Here is a 22,339-nt window from a genome sequence, read left to right on the forward strand (position 1 = left end):
GAGTCATGACTCTTCTAATATGCAACTGGGATTTTAAGGGGCAGAATGTTGTTTTTTTTTTTTTTTTTCCTCAGTGGCCTAGATCTTAAGCGACAACATAAGATCTGTTTAAGATGCTTCTCCATTGAAAACTTACCACTGTGTAGAGACTCCCGTCTAAGACAAACTGCCATTTTAAGCTGTTGCTTTGAGGGAACTCAAGAATTCAGCATAGCACCTGGCCCAGTGATAGTTGCCTGAGTTATTCTTTAATAACTGCCTGGGTGTTCTTTCTCTGGGAAACATCCCACCTAGCTCAAGTGGTAGGGTCCTCTAGCCTTAGTAGCAATTCTGTACAGAGAATCTTAGAGCAAGATAGGAAGGAAAATCGATTAAATGGTTTAGATGGCTAAGATCTTCAGACTAATTATCTGATTTTACTGTGATCCTTATCTTCTTCCCAGAACACCTCAGCCTCAAAGAGCTCTGGTAACCAAATCAGCTCCAGATAGTTGAGGCATGGTCCTTCTTTCTATTTAGATTCAGTTTCCCCTGAACCTGGCCAGATGGTTCTTTTCCTCTGTGCTAGGAATTCTTTTGGATTTTTTTTTCTTTGTTGATGACTCTGTGGCATGTAGTAAGTTTTGGTTTTGTCCAATTACTTGGGTTCCATGTAAAGAAACATTTCACTGTTAGGATAAGAATTTGTCCTGTGACGTGATGAAAGGACATGCTGGCTGTACTTTCAGGAGGAGGTGCTAGCATGGCTAGGCCTTTCTGAATTGAGTTAGCCTATGGTAAAATGACCTGCCGGGGAAACCAAACAGTGGAGGGGGAGAGTAATGGGAAGTCTTATTTGCACAACTTACTTAAAATAAAACATGGCTCTTTGAACAAATGAAGAAAGGGTTTCTTCTGGATCCCAGAATCTAAACAATATTTATGTGTATAATTCAGCTAATATTTGGTTTAAATGGGTTTATTGGGAAATGTTGTCGTTTTTACTATTTTCTACCAAGAAAATATTTTCCAGTTTATCAAATAACTCTGCTTTGAAATTACAACCTGATTTTTAGTTCCAGCTGTCTTCTGTAGTTGTTTCTCTACAGTTGTACATAAATGTTTTTACATTAAAATGAGTTACTGTATAAAGTACTACATTATGCCGTTATAAAGATACTAATGCATTTTTAAAAAAGATTTATTTATTTAGTGTGTATACAATGTTTTGCCTGCATGTACACGTGCATGCCAGAAGAGGTCGCCAGATCACACTATATATGGTTTTGAGCCACCATGTGGGTGTTGGGATTTGAAATCAGGACCTCTGGAAGAGCAGCTGGTGCTCTTAACCTCTGAGCTATCCCTACAGCCCCCCCTTTATTTTTTAAAAAAGATTATTTATTATTTATACAGTATTCTGCCTGCATGCAGGCCTGTACACCAGAAGAGGGCACTAGATCTCATTATAGATGGTTAAGAGTCACCATGTGGTTGCTGGGAATTGAACTCCGGACCTCTGGAAGAACAGCCAGTGCTCTTAGCCTCTGAGCCATCTCTCCAGCCCAAAAGCAGTAATTTTTAATGTATATTTCACATGTATGCACTTTGCACCTCTGAAGAGGAACACAGATCCACTTGTTGAAATGATATGTAGATTGTCACATTTTTAGTATTATGGAAAGAAAAAAAAAAAAAAAAGCAAACCAGATCTTCTGGTCTGGGGATGTAGCTTAGTTGGTAAAAGTGCTTGCTTAGCATTCGGAGGTTTTAATCTCCAGGAAAGCATAAACCAGACATGATGGTGCGTGCCTATAACTTCAGTGTTTGGAAGGTGAAGGCAAGAGGGTGAAAATTCAAAGTCATTCTCTGCTGCCTAGAGAGTTTGAGGCCTTGAGATAGGTAAAACCCTGTCTTAAAAACAGAACAAAACAGAAACCCTACCATATTTTTAGAGTTTTTTTTTTTTAAACCTGTGTGATGTCACAGTTGCAAGTTCCATGTATTAGTTCTTTTCTACCCAGGTCTACTTCAGTAATCTGTGTGTAAATAGTTCAGAGGAAGAGTTTTCAGTAGTTTGAGTTTTCCTCTATATCACTAGTGGTTTGAAGGTAGCACTTAGAGGAATAAGCCACCAACAGTTGCTGGTTTTTGCTACTTTATTGGTTCTTCTTTCTTCTGCCCTTCCCCCCCCCCTTTTCTTCTACCCTTCCAACCCCCTAGCACTAGATAGAGAAAAATAGGATATAGGGAAAATGGGGGCAATGTTATTAGACTACTTCCTGCTGATAAGTGGTGTCCTTGGCAAGTTTGATCTTGGCTGTCAGGATATCAGATTTCTTCTTGTCTTTTCTTTGCCTGTGACTACATAACAAATCTTGACCGACAGCAACCACCCAACAACTCACCAGTCAAGACTCTAGAATTTATATGCCCTCTAGAAAGTTGCCAGGATTCCAAACATCACAGTTACAGAAACTGTCTGCAGCTGGCAAAAGCACACCTCTGCTAGAGCACGAGGCAAATCATAATCAGCTACTGGGAAGCAGCGCCATATCCCCACACCTGGGCCTAAAATGAAAACATATTCTTATAACATTTCTGTGTTTGTTTATTCTTTGGATTTTGGAGACAGAGTTTCTCTGTGTAGCCTTGGCTGTCCTGGTCTTGCTTTGTAGACCAGGCTGGTTTCAAAATCATTGAGTGCTGGAATTATAGGCATGCACCATTGCAATCAGCTTCTGTGTTTTTTTTTAAAGAAACCAAAATTCCAAAATTCTCACTACATTTCCTCCTTTCTCTTTTAAGCCATTAATTATGGTAGGTGTAGTGGGAAATTATAAACACAGACATTTTTAAGGAAATAAACCCTTTTTGATTAGTGGCCAAGGTTTTTAGGAGACATCTGCTCAATTCTAATCCTTACCAGTTTTGTTAGTATCTGCAGCTCTTCATTTCCTGTGGAAATATAAGCAAGTCCATGTTCCCCAACACAAAACTTTTGCTGGCTTCCCATTCTGATGTTAACACATTATTATAGTATATAGACTGGTTTAATTCCACAGTTTTTTTCTATAACCTGGTGACTCTCAGCTGCTCTTGTTTGAAATGCATTTTTTTCTGTAAGGCCTCAAGGTTGGCTCCAAAGGGCATTTCCCAATGGCAAGAAATTGCCTTGGATATCTGTCTTGGACCTGCACTCACTAGTCCATTGGTAGCCCTTTCCATATCACCCGCACACTCCTGGAAGCCTAGGCCTCTCTGGTTTATATTTGGAAAACCCATTGCTGCTAGAAATGGCTTTTGTTCACTTTTCCAGTGAAAAGTATCATATTTCTCACAGTTATTGCACTGGGCATTTTTGAGATTTGAGACATTTAGTGGCTTGGTCACAATTCCATTGCAAATAACCAAATTCTCACAATTGAAGCACTGGGCTTTAATATCAGAGACCTCTAGCTGTAGCTTGACTTATGATAATAGCATGGTATACTTTAGAAGCAGTGTCTGTTGTATTTCTTTTCCACTCATACATAGGCGCTGTCTGTACCCGAATGGTCTAATAACTGTTTTACATTTGGTATTTGCATTTTCATATACAAGGGTCTCTATCAACACCTGTTTTGCATCAGGATCTGATATGGCTTTGTTCACAGCTGAGACTAATTTTCATGAAAAATCAGTGAAGGCTTCTTCAGAGCCTTGTATAACTTTTGTAAATGAAGTGAACCTTTTCCCAGGCCCCTCAGTTTTTTTTCCCAAGCTCTTAAAGCTGCTAATCAACATTGTTTTATAGTGGCATCATCAAATTGAGTCTTGTTCCTGTATTATCAGAATACCACCCTTCACCCAGAAACTCATCTTTTACTGTATTCATTCCCCTGGCTGTATCTGCTGCTCAGTATCCGTGGCTTCCCTCCACCATGTTAACCATTGCAGTTGTGGACTGGCATCTCGTACCGATGTCACCAGTCTTTTCTAGTCTTGGGGAATCATTCTATTTTGAGTAGCCCAGTTACTTAGAATTTGTTTCACATAAGGTAACTGCATTGCATGTGAAATCACGGCCTCTTTAAACTGCCTTAGATCTATCATTTCTTTAGGATGCCACCCTATCTCATCACCTTGTCCCATTAGCAGGCATATGCTGTAGGACTACTGGGAAAGGGGATGATGGTGATCTTGTAAGCCAGGGCCACCTATTGGAGTACTTCCTGCTGATTAGGGGCATTGAGCTTGTCAGGGTATCTAATTTCTTCTTCCTCTTGTTTCTTCTTTGCATAATAGAACACTTAACAAACAGCAGCCAACCTACAAACCATCCAACAACCCACCTATTGGGGCCCTAGCATTTATATACCCTCTGATAAGTCTCTAGAATTCCAATAAACAGAAACTTATCTTCAGTTGGCAAAATCATTCCTCTGCTGGAGCACAAGGTAAATTATTATCAACTGCAGGGAAGCAGTCCACACCTTGGATTAAAACAAACACATATTCTTATAATATTACTGTATTTTTTTTTTTTTAAGAAACCAAAATTCCAGAAGTCTCGCTTCAATCAGCCAAGTTCCTGCTTACCTTGTAAGGCACGGCTTCTTTTTGGAGTGCTTGAGGCTGTATTAATCACCTTTTTTTCTCCTGGGCCCATACAGTGTTCTACATATTCTATTCTTATATTCCATTTCTAATTATTTGTTGAATGTTCCCTGTTCTGTGGGCTCAAAGTTAGAGACCGTTTTGTTATTCTTCTTTAGTACCATACACAGAACCTACCTTGAATAGATACTAGATAAGTTACAACTGAAGGCACAGAAACAATAGGCTGGAACAGCATTTCTGAAGTTATTTTTATTTAAAAATGTTATTTTCCTCTAAATGAGAAGTGATTTCTAAGATCTCATTCCCATGCTTAGAGCCAGTCAGAAGCCTTCCATGAGGATGAAAATAAAATCCAAACTCCTTTGTGACCCACACTGCCCTTTGTGATTGTTCCTTGCCTACTTCTACCATCTTCAGTTGTCCCATACTGTATCCATGTGGACTTTTTATACCTTGAAAGTGTGCTGGACTTAGCTTCCTTTCATTGTAATGAGGGACAACCTGGGAATGAGGAAAAAAAACCCAACTGTGATTATTTGAATTGAAGCCAGGTACAGATAGCTCTTGAAGGGCGGGGTGAACTGTTCTGAGAAACAACCAGCTGTAAACTATAGAGCAAAAGTGGTCTGATTTTCAGGTATAAAAACCCTGTGCTTTGCATGTTTGGGGTTGTCTCCTGTCTTTGGAGGGGCGACCCAATCGCTATAGCAATAAACCTCTTGCTTTTGCATCGCGTTGCCTGTCTGTGAGAGTTCCTGGGAAGGGTTCCTGAGCTCCTGAGCAGAACAGTGAGACTCCAAGTCTTACAGTAAGGGGTCAGCTCAATGGACTCATCCCTGATCATTTTTACCTTTATTCTTGATGCTCTTTTCTTGTCACTGTTTTTCTTCGTGATGATTATTACTATCTGAATGTTTTTTAAGCTAATTGTAATTCATTATAAGAATTTAAACCATTCTTAATAAATATTAAAACTGACATATCTACTTAAAAATATTTTCCATATTGTTCCTTGTTGGAAAAATAGAAGTACTTTCGCTAATGCCTTGTTGCTTGTATTTACTGTTGGGAACTTCATGTAGGTGAGAACTGTGTTATCTTTGTTGCATTAGCCTTTCCTGGAGTGATAAAAACAAACATCCACTCCTCCTAGATGAGGTGTCAAGGACAAACCAAAGTAACAATTCCACCAAAGTGCAGCTTGTGAACTAATGTTTTACTTTATTTTATTTTTTTTTAAACAGGGTGTGGGTGAGAGGTTACGTACAGGACTGTAGGTGAATCCAGAACAGCATTGCTAGGTCTCACCCAGTGTGACGACTTCTTCACAGCTGTTGTGTTCCAAGTTCTGTGTGCTTTGTGGCCTCCCAAGACTTCGTGTAACTTCTGCGAAACTACATGTAGCTGGAAGGGAGGTAAAGGCAGAAGTGGCTGGAATCCAGCTTGAGGGTCTGATGAACCGCCCACCCCTTTCTCTGTGAAGGAACTGCTTGATCTTGAGGGTCTTTTGCAGTTAGTCACAGCTTCTCTGGTGAAGATGGTAAAGGCTTTTTTAGTTTGGAGGTCAGAATCCTACACTTTTAGGCTTCATGGCCTCCCTAGTACTGAGAACAGTGTTTGGATGTGTATGTATGTAAAGTGGAGGTATGTGAACAGCAAGTAATTTGGAGACTTTTTTTTTTTCAGTTTTGAAAGTGAGAAGCCAGTATCCTGTCATGTTTTGCTGTTTCCAGTTATTTTTTTTTCTTCCTTCCTTCTTCCCTCCTCCCCTCTTTCTTTCAAGACAGTCTCACTCTGGCAGTGAACTCATGATTCTGTTAATTCTTTTAAGTGCACTGGGATTACGATGTGTTCTACCACACTTCATGAACAGTGCTTATTTGATTAATGTTTCAGGCTAGCAAGGTCCCTTTCCTTAACTTCACTTCTAAAAATTATAGTAGTAAAAAATATAGTAGTTTGGGCTTGGAAGAGGACTGATTAAGAGCACTGGCTGCCCTTCCAGAGGACTCAGGTTCAATACCCAGCAGCCACATGGTGGCTCACAACCGACTGTAACTCCAGTTCTAGGAGATCTGATACCCTGTTCTGGCCTCTGCAGACACCAGGTATGCACATGGTGACAGACATATATACAGGCAAAACACATACACATTAACTAATAATAAAAATTAATAATAATTAAAAATCACAGTAATTTATAATATCCATTTTCCCAAGAGAACAGCATCTTTAGATGTTTGACGGTTCATTTTGTTTTAGCAGAAACCTTCAGCCATTCCCTTTAATTTTTGTGGGAGTAGGTACAAAGAAGCAACTAGTTCTCAGGCTTCATGTGGGAGCTTCCGTCGTCCTGGGGTAACTGAGCCTGTTCCTTGCAGGAGCAGGATTGCAATTTCAGAAACAAGTCTTTTGATCCACTTGCCTCCCACCATTATTAATAAATGTGTGCTCTTACTGGAGAGCACCGGTGCTGCCTGCATCTGGAGAGAGCCTATGATCCCGCAGATAGAAAGACATCTACAGGGGTGGAAGAGGCCTCACTGGCAACAGGCTTTGTCTGTTTTTCCCCCTCTCCTCCTTCAGTATGGGGAACTTTAGGGAAATTCTGAAGAGTGTGTGTGTGTGTGTGTGTGTTGACCTTTAGAGTTTTACTGAATGGGATTGATTGGGGCAAATTTAGGAAATTTGGACTCTTCAATAATTTTACAATTTGTAGTTAGCTTACAAAGAAACCGTTACATGAAACCACTTCTAAAGATATGCATTTCATATTAATATGATATGTAACTGGACTTTCGTTGTGGACTTACTAGATAATGAGGCTTTTAAACTTTAGTTATCGTGGAACCAAACACATACAAATTAGAATATGCTTTAAAAAGTGAGTGGAGTATTTTTAGCACTATGGCACAAAATTAAAAGTTACTGTGGTCATAAGGAAGGAGGACAGAAGGGACTTCTTCATACTCCTAATCCTTCATCCACCTGTATTACTGAATTCAGTTTGTGCCACAAAGGCAGTCATGCAAGGGCCATGTTGTGAAAAATGTGTTACTTGGCAATTTCATCATGGTGAGAACTTACACAAACTAAGGCATCTGTGCTAACTACAGCTTCTGTAGGAGATTTAATCTAATGGGACCACTGTGTGTACACAGTCTATCAACGACAGAATGTTGTTGTGTAGCACATAGCTGTAGTCAGAAAGAGTACTCTTACCAGGCATTAGTCTTTTTTGTTGCTTTTTTTTTTTTCCCCAGATCTTGGTCTCAGAACTTAAGTCCTCCCTGACCCCACAGGGCTTCTCTGTATAGCCCTGGCTGTCCTAGAACTCAGTCTGCAGACCAGGCTGTCTTTGAAATCAGAGATCTATCTGCCTCTGCCTCCTGAGTGCTGGGATTAAAAGTATGCATCACTGTGTGTGGTCTTACCTCATTTTAAAAATTATGACTAAAATAGTAATAAGGTGGCAAGAGGCTGGAGACATGGTTCAGTGATTGAGAGCACTTGCTGTTCAGCTCATTCACATGATGCAAGGTAATTTTAGTCAGTTCCTTATTTGTGTAGGTTTTTTGAGTTTTGTTTTTTGTTTTTGTTTTTGTTTCCACTACAAGTAGAATCATGAAACTAATGGCAACAAATTTTTGTATTAACAAAAATGTTAAGACTTGTTTTTTTTCTAGCATTCTTGTGAGGATGGACTGTTCTCTAGTCATTCCCAGCCTTTCAAGATGCAGAAGGTAGAGAGGTATTGGGTGAAGGAGAGTAAGGAATTGGAGATAGAGTCACACATAGGTCTTCTTCTCCCTCTCCTTCTGTCCCCACATTGTTGAAAAGGTGGTGTAGGAAGAATTGCTAACTGAGTCTTAGGAGAAGAGAGACCTCTAAAGATGCCCGTGGACTACCACGTCGCTGACCATGGTTAAAGTCCAAGGCCTGTGAACGTGGTGCTTGTAAACATGTAGCCAGTTTGTACATTTTCATTGTCTGATGAACTTTCACAGTGGAGATGTGAACAAACCATCTGTTCTCTCCAGGCAGGCTACCACCAGCCTACTGAAGGAGTGATTCCACCAAACTTTGTTTGGGGAACCAGTGAGTTCATTTGGCTCACACTGTGACACCTCCCCCAAACAGCAAACTCGGAAACATCTTGCCCTAGCATGGGAGAGGACTTCTGTAACTGCATAGATGGAGTCACCCGTGCACCCTGCAAACTTTAACCTTCAACTCTGTTTACTGTAGTGCCCCCTAGAACTGGGGCAGAATTATATTAGCTAGGGGTCAGGTAGAGTGCAAGGAGTGAATAGCTGGAGTCTCACGTGAGAATATGATTCTCTTCATACTTTTCTTCTGTGGGAACTTCAAAAAGCTTGAGAGTGACTTGTGCGTAATCGCAGCTGGTCTGATTAAATGGTAATGGCTATTATGCTTGGAGGCCAGGGTTCTACAACATTGGCTAATATTGATTTCTTAGTTTTTAAATATTATTGGTTCATTGACAAGAGATATGGCCACATTTTTAAAAGTTGGCATCAAAAATTACAATTATCTGTTTGTATGTGTGTATGTATGGATTGTGTAAATATATTTGTGGGCACATACACATACACACACATACTGCCTGTATATGAATGTCATAGAACACCTTTTGGGAGTTCATTGTCTCCTACCTTGTTAAGGCAGGATCTTTATTATTGTTTCTGTCATGCTGTGTACTCCAGGTTAGCTGGCTTGTGAGTTGTAAGGTGATTCTTCTGATCTCTGCCTCCGGTCTCACTGTAGGGGTGGTAGATTACAGGTGTAAGACCTTGCATCCTTTACATGAGTTCCAGGGATGAAAGTTGGGTTGTCAGGCTTGCGTAGGAAGGGACTTTTACCTGCTGAGATACCACATTGGTCCCCAAAGTTGGTTTATCTCTGGGGTACTTAGTAGGGGATATCAAACATGGCACTCCAGTTCTGTTGTAGAATTTTTATTTGTAATCTTAAGAGATTCTGTGGTTGAACTTTACAGTGTTGTGAAAATTTCTTTCCCTGAGGAGACAAACAGTGCCTGCTTCCTTATAAAGCCTCAGTGACAAACCACAGTAGGTTTCCACCAGAATTCAGCCTGTGGTAATCAGGGAGTTTATTGCCTTTACTCCTAGAGCATGGGGGAAAGGGTACTGGCAGGAGGAACATGGGTGCCCTCTCTAAGAGCTTCTGTGGGTAGGGCAGAAGGGCAGAATTGCATACAAATGGCTAAAAGGAACAACTGGAGGTTGAACAGCTCAGTTCTCCACATACTCACCTTCCGTAAGAGAATATTAAAAGTCCACAGGCTCTGTCATGATTGGCACTTGCAAGCAGGCTCAGCTGATCTCATGAAGATTGTGGCTGTTTAACTTGAAGAAAACAAGTGTTACATATCTTAGCAGTCAAAATTTGTAATTATTATCCTTTATTGGAAAAACTTTAGACTATTCCTCAGTTTATGTTCACATTTCTGTGTATTGTTTCCATTCAAGTGCCTTCCTAACCTACTACTGTAGAAGATTCTTAAAATACATACATATAAGAAAGAAGTCTAAATGGAATCACTAAATGACAGGGAAGACAGTGCCCCAGCTAGACATCTCTCGCCATCAAGTGAAACCTCTAGTACAAGGAATGGGTTACCTCTAGTTGAGTCATTGGCCAACGGGACCCTATGGGAGCCCCAAACATCTCAGGTTATTGCCAAGGCTGTTGGTTGCTCTGCACAAACTGATGGTAAGACTCTGTTGCTGAAGACGGCACATACATATCTCACTGATCACAGAGAAGTAGAGCTGTTAGCTAACTAGAGCCTTCACTCTTAATGATTTCTTATTCACAGTACTGGAAGGTATTCTGCATAATACCTGAGTAGAAAGGTAGCGATAGCCCAGCTGCAAGCCCTGTGGCCAACAACAGTGACCTAGCTGTAGGGTACGGTGGTGCAGCACAAACACTGTCTGAGTAAACAGCTCTCTGCTTGGATTTAAGGCCCGCTCCGTGAGCTAGAACTCAAAGGCTGACGCTGCTCGGGCGGCCAAGAGCCTGAGGCTGGACAGGTCATGGGCCGAGGGGAAAACAATACTATCGTTCTGCTACAGGAATAAAATGACTCCTAATGGCAGTCCGCCATACCCCTAGAGCAATGCCTCGGGTACCACCAGAGAAGCTTCCACTTAATTATGGTTTTTTGAGATAGGGTTTCTCTGTGTAACCTTGGCTGTCCTGGAACTCAGCTGTGTAGACCAGCTTGTTCTCAAACTCACAGAGATCCACCTGCCTCTGCCTCCCAGAGTGCCGGGATTAAAAGTATGTGGCACCATTGCCTGGCTTTAACTAGTTTTTTGTTTGTTTGTTTTCCACTTTGAAAGATTATAAACAACAGGACACTCTGACAAGTTGTACCATACATTGTTTACACAACAGGTGGGGGAAACATACATTGGAGGCATCTCTTGATAGTATTTCACTATACTGAGAACTAACTAGTCAAATTTCTTCTGGATACTACCTAACGAATTTACAGGGCCTCTTTAATGACCCTATCCAATTCTTCTACCAGGTGCACTGGGCACACTAAGACTAAACTTAGATTAGTGAGGTAGGTATCTTGGTCTAATACAGAAATGCATGTGATAAATGTTAACTAGCTGTGATATGAAGCACTGTTGTTTGAGGTTTAAGGAATGCAAAGTTGAGTAAATTCTATGCCCTTGAATTTGTGATTTAAGTGCTATCAGAAAGGGGAAGCATCTACTTTGGAAATGTTGACAGAGGTATGAGCTACCACCTTTGTAGAGTTGTTTTGAGTACCAGTTATTTTGAGAGGAAAGCCTATAGAGTTAATTGGTCTAAGGATATTTACTCAGATATTGTATTGTTATTGTAAAAATTACTAATAGGCTTAAATATTTACAGATTGTTATATTATTTTTTGATAAGACTGGACTTCAAACCTGCTATGTAGCCAGGGATGACTTTCTGCCTCTACCTCTCAAGTGCTAGGATTATAGATATGTACAACTGTATAGGCAAAATATTTAAAGTTTTAATGGATAAAATAATTTTTAATAAGAAAGTAATTTGATTTTCTTTTTGTGCTTGGTATTTCTTTTTTTTTTAATTTAATTTAATTTTTTTTCTTATCAGTTACATTTTATTAACTCTGCATCCCAGCCGTGTCTCGTTCCCTCATTCCCTCCCAACCCCACCCTCCCTCCCTCATCTCCACCATGCCCGTTTCCAAGTCCACTGATGGGGGGGGGGACCTCCTCCCCATTCATCCTATCCTGTTTTATCAGGTATCTTCAGGACTGGCTGCAAAGCCCTCCTCTGTGGCCTAACAGGACTGCTTCTCCCTTGGGGGATGGGGAGGTCAAAGAGCCAGTCATTGAGTTCCTGTTAGAAATAGTCCTTGTTCCCCTTACTATGGGAAACCAATTGGTTACTGAGCTACCACAGGCTACATCTGAGCAGAGGTTCTAGGTTATATCCATACATGGTCCTTGGTTGAATGACAGTCTCCGAGAAGACCCTGTGCCCAGATATATTTGGTCCTTGTGGAGCTCCTATCCTTTCCCCATCATACTAACTCCCCTTCTTTCATATGATTCCCTGTACTCTGCCGAAGGTTTGGTCATGAGTCTTTGTATCTGCTTTGAAAACACTGCTAGTTAGAGTCTTTCAGATGCGCTCAGTAGACTCCTGTCATACGTTCATTGCACATCCCATCTGTCTTTCTAAATGAGGATTGATCATCTTACCCCATGTCCGCTCTCTTGATTATCTTTTTTAGGTGTATAGATTTCATTATGTTTGTCATATCTTATAGGTCTATATAAGTGAGTATATACCGTGTTTGTCTTTCTCCTTCTGGGATATTTCACTCAGAATCAAAACGACCCTGAGATTTCACCTTACACCCATCAGAATGGCCAAGATGAAAAACTCAAGTGACAACACATGCTGGAGAGGTTGTGGAGAAAGGGGAACCCTCCTCCACTGCTGGTGGGAATGTAAACTGGTACAACCACTCTGGAAATCTATCTGGCGCTTTCTAAGACAATTAGGAATAGTGCTTCCTCAAGACCCAGCTATACCACTGCTAGGTATATACCCAAAGTTTGCTCAAGTACACAAAAGGGATACTTGCTCAACCATGTTTATAGCAGCTTTATTTGTAATAGCCAGAACCTGGAAACAACCCAGATGTCCATCAACGGAAGAATGAGTACAGAAATTGTGGTATTTTTACACAATGGAATACTACTCAGCAATCAAAAAGGAGGAAATCATGAAATTTGAAGGCAAATGGTGGGATCTAGAAAAGATCATTCTGAGTAATTTGATATTTTTAAAAATAACTTCGTGAGCCATGAGTTTCTGGGCTGTCTCCTCCTTATGTTTAATTTTTGTGAGGCTCCTACCAGTTCTTCCTCTTTGAAGGTAGCAGCAGCTAGAGACATCTCTGGGCAGTGAGACTCAGAACTGTGGGAAGGCCCACAGCTACTGCCTGGGAGTGGAATGAGCAGCCTGGCGTCAGAGACTGTCAATACAGCAGCACAATAAGAATTACAGTATATGAGAAAAGGGTCCCAGCTTTTAAGATTTACACTGTCCGTAAAGCTCCCGTATTTCTCTCTAATTGCTGAGGGAGAGTTATGTGGAATGCTTTTGTTTTAGTTTATTTGCTGTTTTGATTAATGTTTTGTGTGTTTTAAAGTGTTTTACTTTTCTGGCATAATAAAATATTTTTATCAATTTTTAAAATGAAGTTGATTGAAGTAGAATGGAAGGGAAAGGGCCAAAAATGTTAATTCCTGGCTGTTTCTGGAGAGTACTGACGGAGTAAGTTTTAGAAGAGATGAAGTGCATTTTATTACAGCTATTACTTTGCTGTTCATACTTTCTTTTTTTAAAATTTATTTATTTTACATATATATGAGTGCTCTATCTGCATGTACACCCGCACACCAAAAGAAGGCATCAGATTCTACTATAGATGGTTGTGGGTTCTGGGAATCGAACTCAGGGCCTCTGGAAGAACAGACAGTGTTCTTAACCCCTGAGCCATCTCTCCAGCCTGCTGTTTATACTTTCAATGCACTTATTTAAAATGTAAACATCTTAGAAATTTGGTTTTCCAGGTCGTGTTTATATTTTGCTAGAAAATTAATTTTGCTTTAATTAAAAGCGTAAAGCTTTTAAATTTTAAATTGCATTTATTGCATGTGTGTGCCGGGGAGGGCATGGATGCTGTGGCAAACTTGTAGTGGTATGGAGGTTAGAAAACAGCCCATGGGAGACAGTTCTCTCTTTCTACCATGTAGGTCTTGGCACTCAGACTGAGGTCAGTGCCCTCGCAGGCCAGGCCGTCTCACCAGCCCAGGGGAGGGGAAAGGACAAAACTTGATCCTTTCTGTGTTGGTTAATTTTCTGTCAGCTTGACGTAAGCATGGGTTATCTGGAGAAAAGGAAGCTCAACTAAGAAAATCCATGAAGACTGGCCTGTAGGCAAGTCTGTGAGACATTTATTTTTGATTAATGACCTATGTGAGAGGGCCTAGCTTACTGTCATTGGTGCTATCCTTGGTTTGTCCTGACTTTCCCATCACGTCATGGCATGCCTCTCTTACCCTGAGAAATAAATGTAAAATTAAAAAAAAAAAATCAAGCTGAACAAGCCATGGAGAACAAGCCAGTAGGCAGCAATCTTCCATGGCCTCTGCTTCACTTATCTCATTGATAAAGGTGTGACCTGAAAGTTGTGAGCTTTCAAATAAATTCCTTCTTCCCCAAGTTGGGTTTGGTGACTGTTTTATCACAGCAGCAGAAAGCCCTGGCTAGTCTGGAACTTGCTACGTAGACCAGGCTGACTTCAAACTCATACATATCTGCCTCTGTAGTGCTGGGATTTAAGGCAAACCAAACTTGGGTCCTCTGCAAGAGCAGTAAATGCTTTAAACCTCTGAGCCATCTCTCCAGCTTCTGATTTATTTATTGTGTATGTTTTTCATATGTATACATGTATGCCACTGTACCTGTGTGGGAGTCAGAGGACAACTTTTGGGAGTTGGCTCTCCTTCCATGTGAGTCCCAGGATTTAGCTCAGGTGACTAGGTTTGGTGATAAGTATCCTTTAGCCATCTTACTAGCCATGTATAGAAATTTCTCTTGTTTGAATTCTAGGAAGATTCTGGGACCATCTCTTGGATTTCTAAGGATCAGAATTTGCTCAGCGCCCTCAACCAGCTTGGTTTCAGTTGTCATTTAAGCTTATTTGGCTGTTCGCTGTCCTCTGAACTTGTCCAGTACCATCTGTGGCTGATACAGCAGGATTCGGAGTAACAGGTAAGTTGCATGATGTTGCTCCTTTAGTCAGAATCTGCTCCCTTCTTGCTTTGTGGTTACCCCATGAACTGCTATCACCGCAGGCGACTTCTGCTGTTTTCCAGCCTGCTATGGGGCTCCTTCCTTAGGGCTTTTGCACATGCTTTGCCTTCTACTGGAATGTTCTCCTTGTAGAGGTGAGTGTGATTGGATCCCTCGCTGTCTTGGGGTCTTTTCCAGAAATCATCTTAGGATGACTTAAATTGCACCCTTTTCCAATATTTCATGTTATTTATTTATCCTGTGTATTATTTTTCTCCCTTGCTAGACTACATGTTTCTATAAAGTTTTTTTTTTTAATTTTTTTTTATTTTTTTATTGTTTCTTGGTCTCCAGTCTAGGAGATGGTCTAATAATACTCAGGGAAATTTTGTTCGAAGTTTTTATTTTTTTAAATAGCATGAAAAATATACAAAAATTTATTTTGATGAGATATTGTCTTAGATTGCCATAAAACACACGACCAAGAACAACTTGGGGAGGGGTGGGTTTATTTGGCTGACAGGTTATAGTCTATCGTTGAGGGAAGCCAAGGTAGACACTAAAGGCAGGACCTTGAAACAGAAACCTTTGAGGAATATCACTTCCTGGTTTGCCTTCTCTGGCCTTTTGAGCTACCTTTCTTACAAATCTGTCTAGAGAGAGCATTGCTGGTGGTGAACCTTCTTGTCTCAGTTAGCGATTAAGAAAATGTATCATAGACACAGGCCAGTTTGGTGAAAATAATTTCTGTTAAGATTTTCTTTTCCCAGCTATGTCTAGGTTTGTGTCAAGTTAACAAAAATTAACACACACAAGTATCATGTATAGCCAGAAAACATCAGGTGCTTTGATCTAAAGGGGATATGTACTTCTAGGAATTTGTCACAAAATGAGGGGTTTAAGGAACAACAGAAAAATATATCTATAAGCCAGGACCCCCAAAACCTGTGGAAACCCATGCTGCGGGAACCCTGACAAGTAGGAACTTGTGCTTTTGCTAGTGCTGCACCCGGAACCTGATGGGAGCCCTGCTGATGGGTTAGAAATGTAGATTTCAGGCCTGGTGCTTCACGGAGAGAGTTGGAAGTGTGGTGTGAGGCCGTATACCAATATGTATCATGGAGCTAAATGAAGTGGCCCTCATAGACTCCTAGGGAGTGTCATCACTGGAGGTGTGGCGCTGTTGGAGTGGGTGTGGCCTTGGTGGAGAAGTTGGCTTTGAGCTCAAGCCAGGCCTAGTGGCTCACTCTATCTTTCTACTGCCTGTGGATCCAGATATAGAACTCGTAACTACCTCTCCAGCACCATGTCTGCCTGCATGCCACCATGCTTCCCACCATGACAGTGATGGACTAAACCTCTGAACCATAAGCCATCCCCAATTAAGTGTTTTCCTTTATAACAGTTGCTGTGATTCTATACTGGAAGTGAAAAGGGTGGTGAGGGTGGGGAATGGAGTAAAAAGGCAAGCCAGATCCTATAAAGATGATAAAGCTGTACCTCTACTTTCTTTGGGCTCAAGGATTTGCTTGAAGATAAAAAATGTGACCTGTTTCTTATTAAAGTAAAATTGTGCTTCCCCTTTCCTCCACCCCCCTCCCCAAAACAGACTTTCCGTGGTCGTGGTGTCTCTTCATAGCAATAGAAACCTTAAGATGGTATCATAGTAGAGAATATTTAATTTGATATTTAGAAAAAAGCCTTAAATATAGGACAGATTTAAGCTGAGTAGTGTGGACTGTAACAGCAAAGACTAGCACAGGGTCATATCCTAGACTGTGTCTGCAACGTAAGCAAGCTGAGGAGTGATCTTAGCTTAGCCGGGTCACATCTGCATGTTGGCCAAGCTGAGGAGTGATCTTAGCTTAGCCCGGACACATCTGCATGCTGACCACAAAGCTCAGCTAAGCCTCTAGAAATGGCATTCAACAGGAACACGTCTTCAGTGTGGTTAGGATCTCTTAGTGTGATTAAGTGCTCATTTCCTTGAGTTCCATAAATCTGTGTTTAGAGCCAATGGTGTCCCAGATTACATGTTACCTCAAGTATCAAACCAGCATCTTTTCAAGCTTTGCTAGGGGCCCTTCTGTTATAAGCCTAGGATGCTCCAGGGCTGTGTGGTGGTTCCTGTTTAATGTCCCCCATCTCCCCATTGCCAGCTCTTCACTACTCAAGGACTTACTGCCAAGACTGAGTTCTCTTCCATCTTTTCCTTTTTACTTTATGACTAAAGACACTAAAATCTAAACATACATGATTGTTAGCCACATTTATGTCTCATGCTCATTATAATTTATGGCATGAATCTGATTACTAACTAGTTTTAAAAATCAGTCATGGCAACCTACTTTCTACTTCTTTTATTATGAAATGAAATCTATCCTTTTAAATGTACAGTTCAGTGAAATTAAATACATCTACTTTGTTTTGTAAAACTGAAAAGCCATACATACCCATTAAATAGTAAACTCGTTCTTCCTGTCTAGCTCTAGGCAAATCACCTTTCTGTCTTTAATTTCTCTGAAATTGACTAAGTTTGATGCTCATATAAATATTTGCCAAGTCATAGGTTATTTATGTGTAATTGACTTATTTCGTTTAACCTACATAGTGTCCTCAAAGTTTATCCATGCTATAACTTTGATGTTTAACACACGTGTGTCAAAGATTTCTTTCCTTTATAAGGCTGAATAAAAAACTTTTATGGTCTGTATTTTATTTAGCTAATCCATTTTAGATTACAATATTTTCTTTTTTAAATAGAAGTAGAAAATAGTAGAGTGTTTCTGTGTCCTTTGCCCTTTCCTGCTTCTTTAGAACAGTTAAGAATGGCCCATAGAATCTGTTTCTTAGGTATTTGAGGTGTGTTATTGATAGATCAAGAAGCCTTCTTCGCTAGCCTCACTTAAAAAAGATTGCTTGAGCTTGTGAGTTAGAGGCCAACCTGGGCAATGGTCAGACCCCATTATAGAACAAAGATAGGAGAGCTCGGTGGCGGGGCAGAGAGGTAGTCTGTGTGGGTGATCACATTTATAGGGTTAGGGTTCTGCCTTGACTTACTTTCCTGAAATGCAGGGTCTTTCTTCTTTTCTTAGAGACCAGAAATCTAAGGGATTTTGATATTTAAAAGCATCTTTAAAATGGGCACAGTGGTGCTTCCTTATAACAACAGAATTCTGGAGACTGTGCAGAAGGATTGCAAGTTGGAGGTTAGCTTGATGTATAAAGCAAGGCATTATATCAATAAAATAAAACAATATCTTCAGTGAGTAATATTAAATAGCTAGATAATTTATCGTCAAGTACCAGCTTAAATCATTTGTTAGGTTGGTTTTAATTTCTTTCCTTGTGCTACTTCTTGTCTGGATCCATTTTACTATCTTCATAGATTTATTTATAAGGATATAATGGTTTCTTAAACCTGTAGCTGGCAGCTATCCCCTGATTTTATAATAGGAATTTAAAAATCACTTAAGCCAAAACAAAGTAAAAATAAACTTGTATTAATTTGTTTATAGATCACATTATTTCCATAGCAAAACAGCAACCAGCTAGACCAAAACAAAACAAAACAACCCTCAAACACCCATAATAGTATTTTTAAAGATTATTACTATTGTGTGTATGAAAACCTGTGTGACATGCATTTGTGTGAGCAAGGGCACATGCACAGCAGTGTGCATCTGGAGGTCAGAGGCCATTTGGGAGTTGATTCTCCTCTTCCCTAGTAGGCCACAGGGATCTAACTCTGCTTGTCAGGCCTGTGCAGCAAATACTTTAAAACCACCAAGCCATCTCACCTGTTAAATCTGTTACATTATTTATATTATTTTTGGTTCTTTGTTCATTGTCTCATCTAGTAAATGAGGGCTTAATTTTTACCTTTTAATCTCTGACAGTCATAACATTACTTTATATTGTAGAAAGGGTATCCTCTATACTGTAGAAAGCACAGTATACAGACTGGAGAGGAGGGCTTTCTTTGTGGACTGCTACCTTCTGCTGTATTTGCATGTGGTCTTCTGTAATGCCTTCCCGAATTTGAAGTACCAGTCTGAGCTAAAGTGTTTTAAAATACTGGGAGAAATGATCTAAAGTTAAATAAAAGTAACTTATCCTTTTGCATTTTATTCCTCCATTGAAGTTGCTCTGTTGTTGAAGTGGTTATAGGAGATTCTTGTAGGAAGGTGCTGAGGTAGAACTCTGTGACTCACAGTGGTTGAGAGGGTAAGTCTTATCTCACTGTGTCCTCAGATGTTCCCCAGAAGGCTGGATGTCTTATGAAGACTTCTTCAGGAATTGTTATTACAAAACTGAGGTATAGGTTGGAAATGTGTTCACTCTTCCTTGCTCTCCTTTTCCACCTTTGATTCATTTTTTTAAAGATGTAATTATTTATTTTATGCATATGAACACTGTTTTCATGCACACCAGAAGTAGAAATCAGATTCCATTGCAGGTGGTTGTGGGCCACCATGTGGTTGCTGGGACTTGAACTCAGGACCTCTGAAAGAGCAGTCAGTGCTCTTACCCGCTGAGCCATCTCTCCAGCCCCTTTGATTCATTCTTTCTATCTGCCATTCATTGTACAAATATTCATTGTTCCTGTATACTACCCCAAAGAGACAAAAGGTTATATTGCAGGAATGTAGGAAAGTAACAAATACAAGGAAATAAATGAAATCTGGTTATTGTGATAAGTGCTAGACAGCAAATCTAAGAGATATGGTAGAAACAGGATGGAGATGTTTGTACTTAATATAGTCCAGGAAACTTTCCTGGACTAGTGACTTTTAGACTAAGATGTGAAGGGCAAGAAGAAGCTCTGTGAAGAGCTCTCAGGGTGAGGAACTGGTTCTTGCAAAAAGCCCTGAGGTTGGAGGCTAGTGAATTAGATGCTCTGCTACTCAGGGTTCTCTAGAGAAACAGAAACAGTAGGATGAGTATGTCTTATAAAGAGAGTTTGTTTACCACTCTAGTTGGCAGCGTGGACCTGGGAGAGGGACCCCTAAAAATGCGGCAGACTAAAGTTTTATGCAATAGCCAACTTTATTCAGAGAATCAGACAATTTATACTCTGAAGGTTAAAAAGATTCACCTGAGTAAAGTGTACACTCACAAGGACAAGACACACATGGCATGTTTTTTTATAAGAGGCACATGAATAACAACATCTGAAGTAAACTCACCCCTATCTGCTACACATGGGAAGAGCATGGAAACACATCCAAGAACAAATTTGTGTTTTTGAAGAAACAGGTCACAAGGTTCTCGTCTTGTTTTCTTGGAGTTTTCTCGCAAGCACCCAGCATTTTCACACAGTTCCATTCCTGGGTGTGTTCTAACAAGTTTATTAGATTGACTTACAGAATATAGGCAGAGTAGTTGAACAGATGCCATATACATGCTAGACAGGCTCAGAACTTGGTAGTCAGTGAGGCTGGGTGCCTCAGCAGTCCTAATCTTGTACTGAAGATCTGGAAGATTCCTGGAGAGCTGCTACTCTTTAGTTATTGTTGGAAATGTGAAGGATCTGGGTTCTGACTTCAGGGAAGGACAGTGGAGTCATAGGAACAAGGTAGATACACTTAATCGCAGGGAGTGAAGGTGGGCAGGCAAAAGCATCCCTGCTTTTCCCTTGAAACTCCTTGTTTGCTTTGATCACTTTGTAGACCAGACTGGCCCTAGACTCCCAGAGATCCATTTGCTTCTGCCTTCTGAGTCCTGGGACTAATGGTGTGAACCATCATGCCTGATCATCTTTATATCTGGGCTGTGGCAGAAAGTTGTTGTCCACTTTGGAGAGTGTGCCCTCCCCCTGCAGTTAATCCTTCTGGGAAAACTGTTACAGTCCTGTCCAAAGACATGTCATTTAGTTAATCTTAGATATAATCAAGTTGACAGCCAAGGTTCACCATCACAGAAACAAAAAGAGGGAGTTTGAATGCAAAGATGATAGAATGGCAAACAGGGACCAGATTGTTCAAGGATTGATAAGGTAAAGCTGATAAAGTAAAGCTCAGTTGACTGTGTAGTACTGAGATGAGAAAACCTGAGAATTGTGTTTGGAATAGAATTAGAATTCAGTTTTGTTTGCACACAGAATATTAAATGGAGGTTCCAAATGAGTTAGTTGGACATAGGTTTCTAGGGCTCAGAGAGTTAGTACAGATAATCATTGGTATTATTTATAACCACGAGTATGCATGGTACGGGTTAAGAAGAGAATGCCAAATGTGAATGTAAAAAACAAACAAACAAACAAACAAAAACAAAAACGAACACTCCCCCCCCCCTCCAAATGAACTCAATACCAAACCCTGTAGAATTCTAACCTTTAGAGTCAGATCTTAATAAAGGCAACAGAGGAATTAGCTATGGAAGAACAAAGAAAACCAGGAGAGTAGAGTCACAGTAGCAGAGATAAATGCTTAGGGACTTGAAGTTTACTGTTTGTATTGCTGTGCAGAGCAGAGCAAGAAGAGCTTATAAGAGGGAAAACGTTGGATTTGGTGATAGGCTTGGTGATCTGGGCAAATTGCAATGCCAGTGAAGAAACAAGCCAGAATGAAGAGGGAGTAAGGGAATGTGAACGAGGCAAACAATGCTGAACAAGGCTAAACTGAAACATCATACTGTGAAAATGAAGCAGAGGAAAGGGTCAGAAGCATCTTGGCCAGGCATCAGGACACCACACAGGCGAGCTTTTTCTTTTAGTATTGAAGTGGCTGCATTCGAGCATGCTTTTGCTGTTCTTTTGAATCAATGTAGTAGAGCTTGGTACAGAAGGGATAACTGGGGCTGCTATGCTACAGGGCAAGAAGGAAAAAGGGATTTTGTTTAGTAGTTCGAGTTTTGTCTAGAGCAGTGGTCCTCAATCTTCCTAATGCTGCAACAACTTTAATACAGTTCCTCCTGTTGTGGGACCCCGACTGTAAAATTACTGACGTTGTTATGGTTATGAAATCATCACAATGTAAATATCTGATAGGCATGACATCCGACATGCAATTTCTGTGAAAAAGTTCTTCAATCCTCAAAGCTGTCATGACCCACAGGTTGAGAATCACTGGTCTAGCAGCCAAAAGCAACTGCAACAGGTGGTGAAAAAAATAAAGGAAGGTCCTTTTCTTAGAATTTACATGATTCTGCAGAATTAACTTTCTTTTTTAATCGTCTAGTTCTTACACATCTTGATTACTAAGTATGCATTGATTTCTGTTGTCTTAAAGAAGCAAACAACAAAAGTTTATTGCTACTTTACACTAAAGCAGGATTGACTTGCTCATGTCTTGAGGCAATCTGTGAAAGTTGTGCTATTGTGACCTAAGGCTGTGATTGTAACTCCAGAGTGTTGGGTTGATCC

General features: G+C 40.4%; 1 protein-coding gene across 3 annotated transcripts in view; it reads left to right on the forward strand.

Moving 5' to 3' along the window:
- Window positions 1–22,339, forward strand: part of Sfmbt1 (Scm like with four mbt domains 1) — a 105,684-nt gene that overhangs the window by 16,175 nt on the left and 67,170 nt on the right. For all 3 annotated transcript variants that reach the window (XM_055612344.1, XM_055612343.1, XM_055612346.1), the window contains exon 2: window positions 14,791–14,952. The gene's annotated coding sequence lies outside the window, so the exon portion shown is untranslated. The remainder of the gene's footprint in view (window positions 1–14,790; window positions 14,953–22,339) is intronic.

Source organism: Psammomys obesus, unplaced genomic scaffold (assembly GCF_907164565.1).
Source record: "Psammomys obesus unplaced genomic scaffold, mPsaObe1.curated_primary_1811, whole genome shotgun sequence".
In the NCBI taxonomy this organism is placed as follows: domain Eukaryota; kingdom Metazoa; phylum Chordata; class Mammalia; order Rodentia; family Muridae; genus Psammomys; species Psammomys obesus.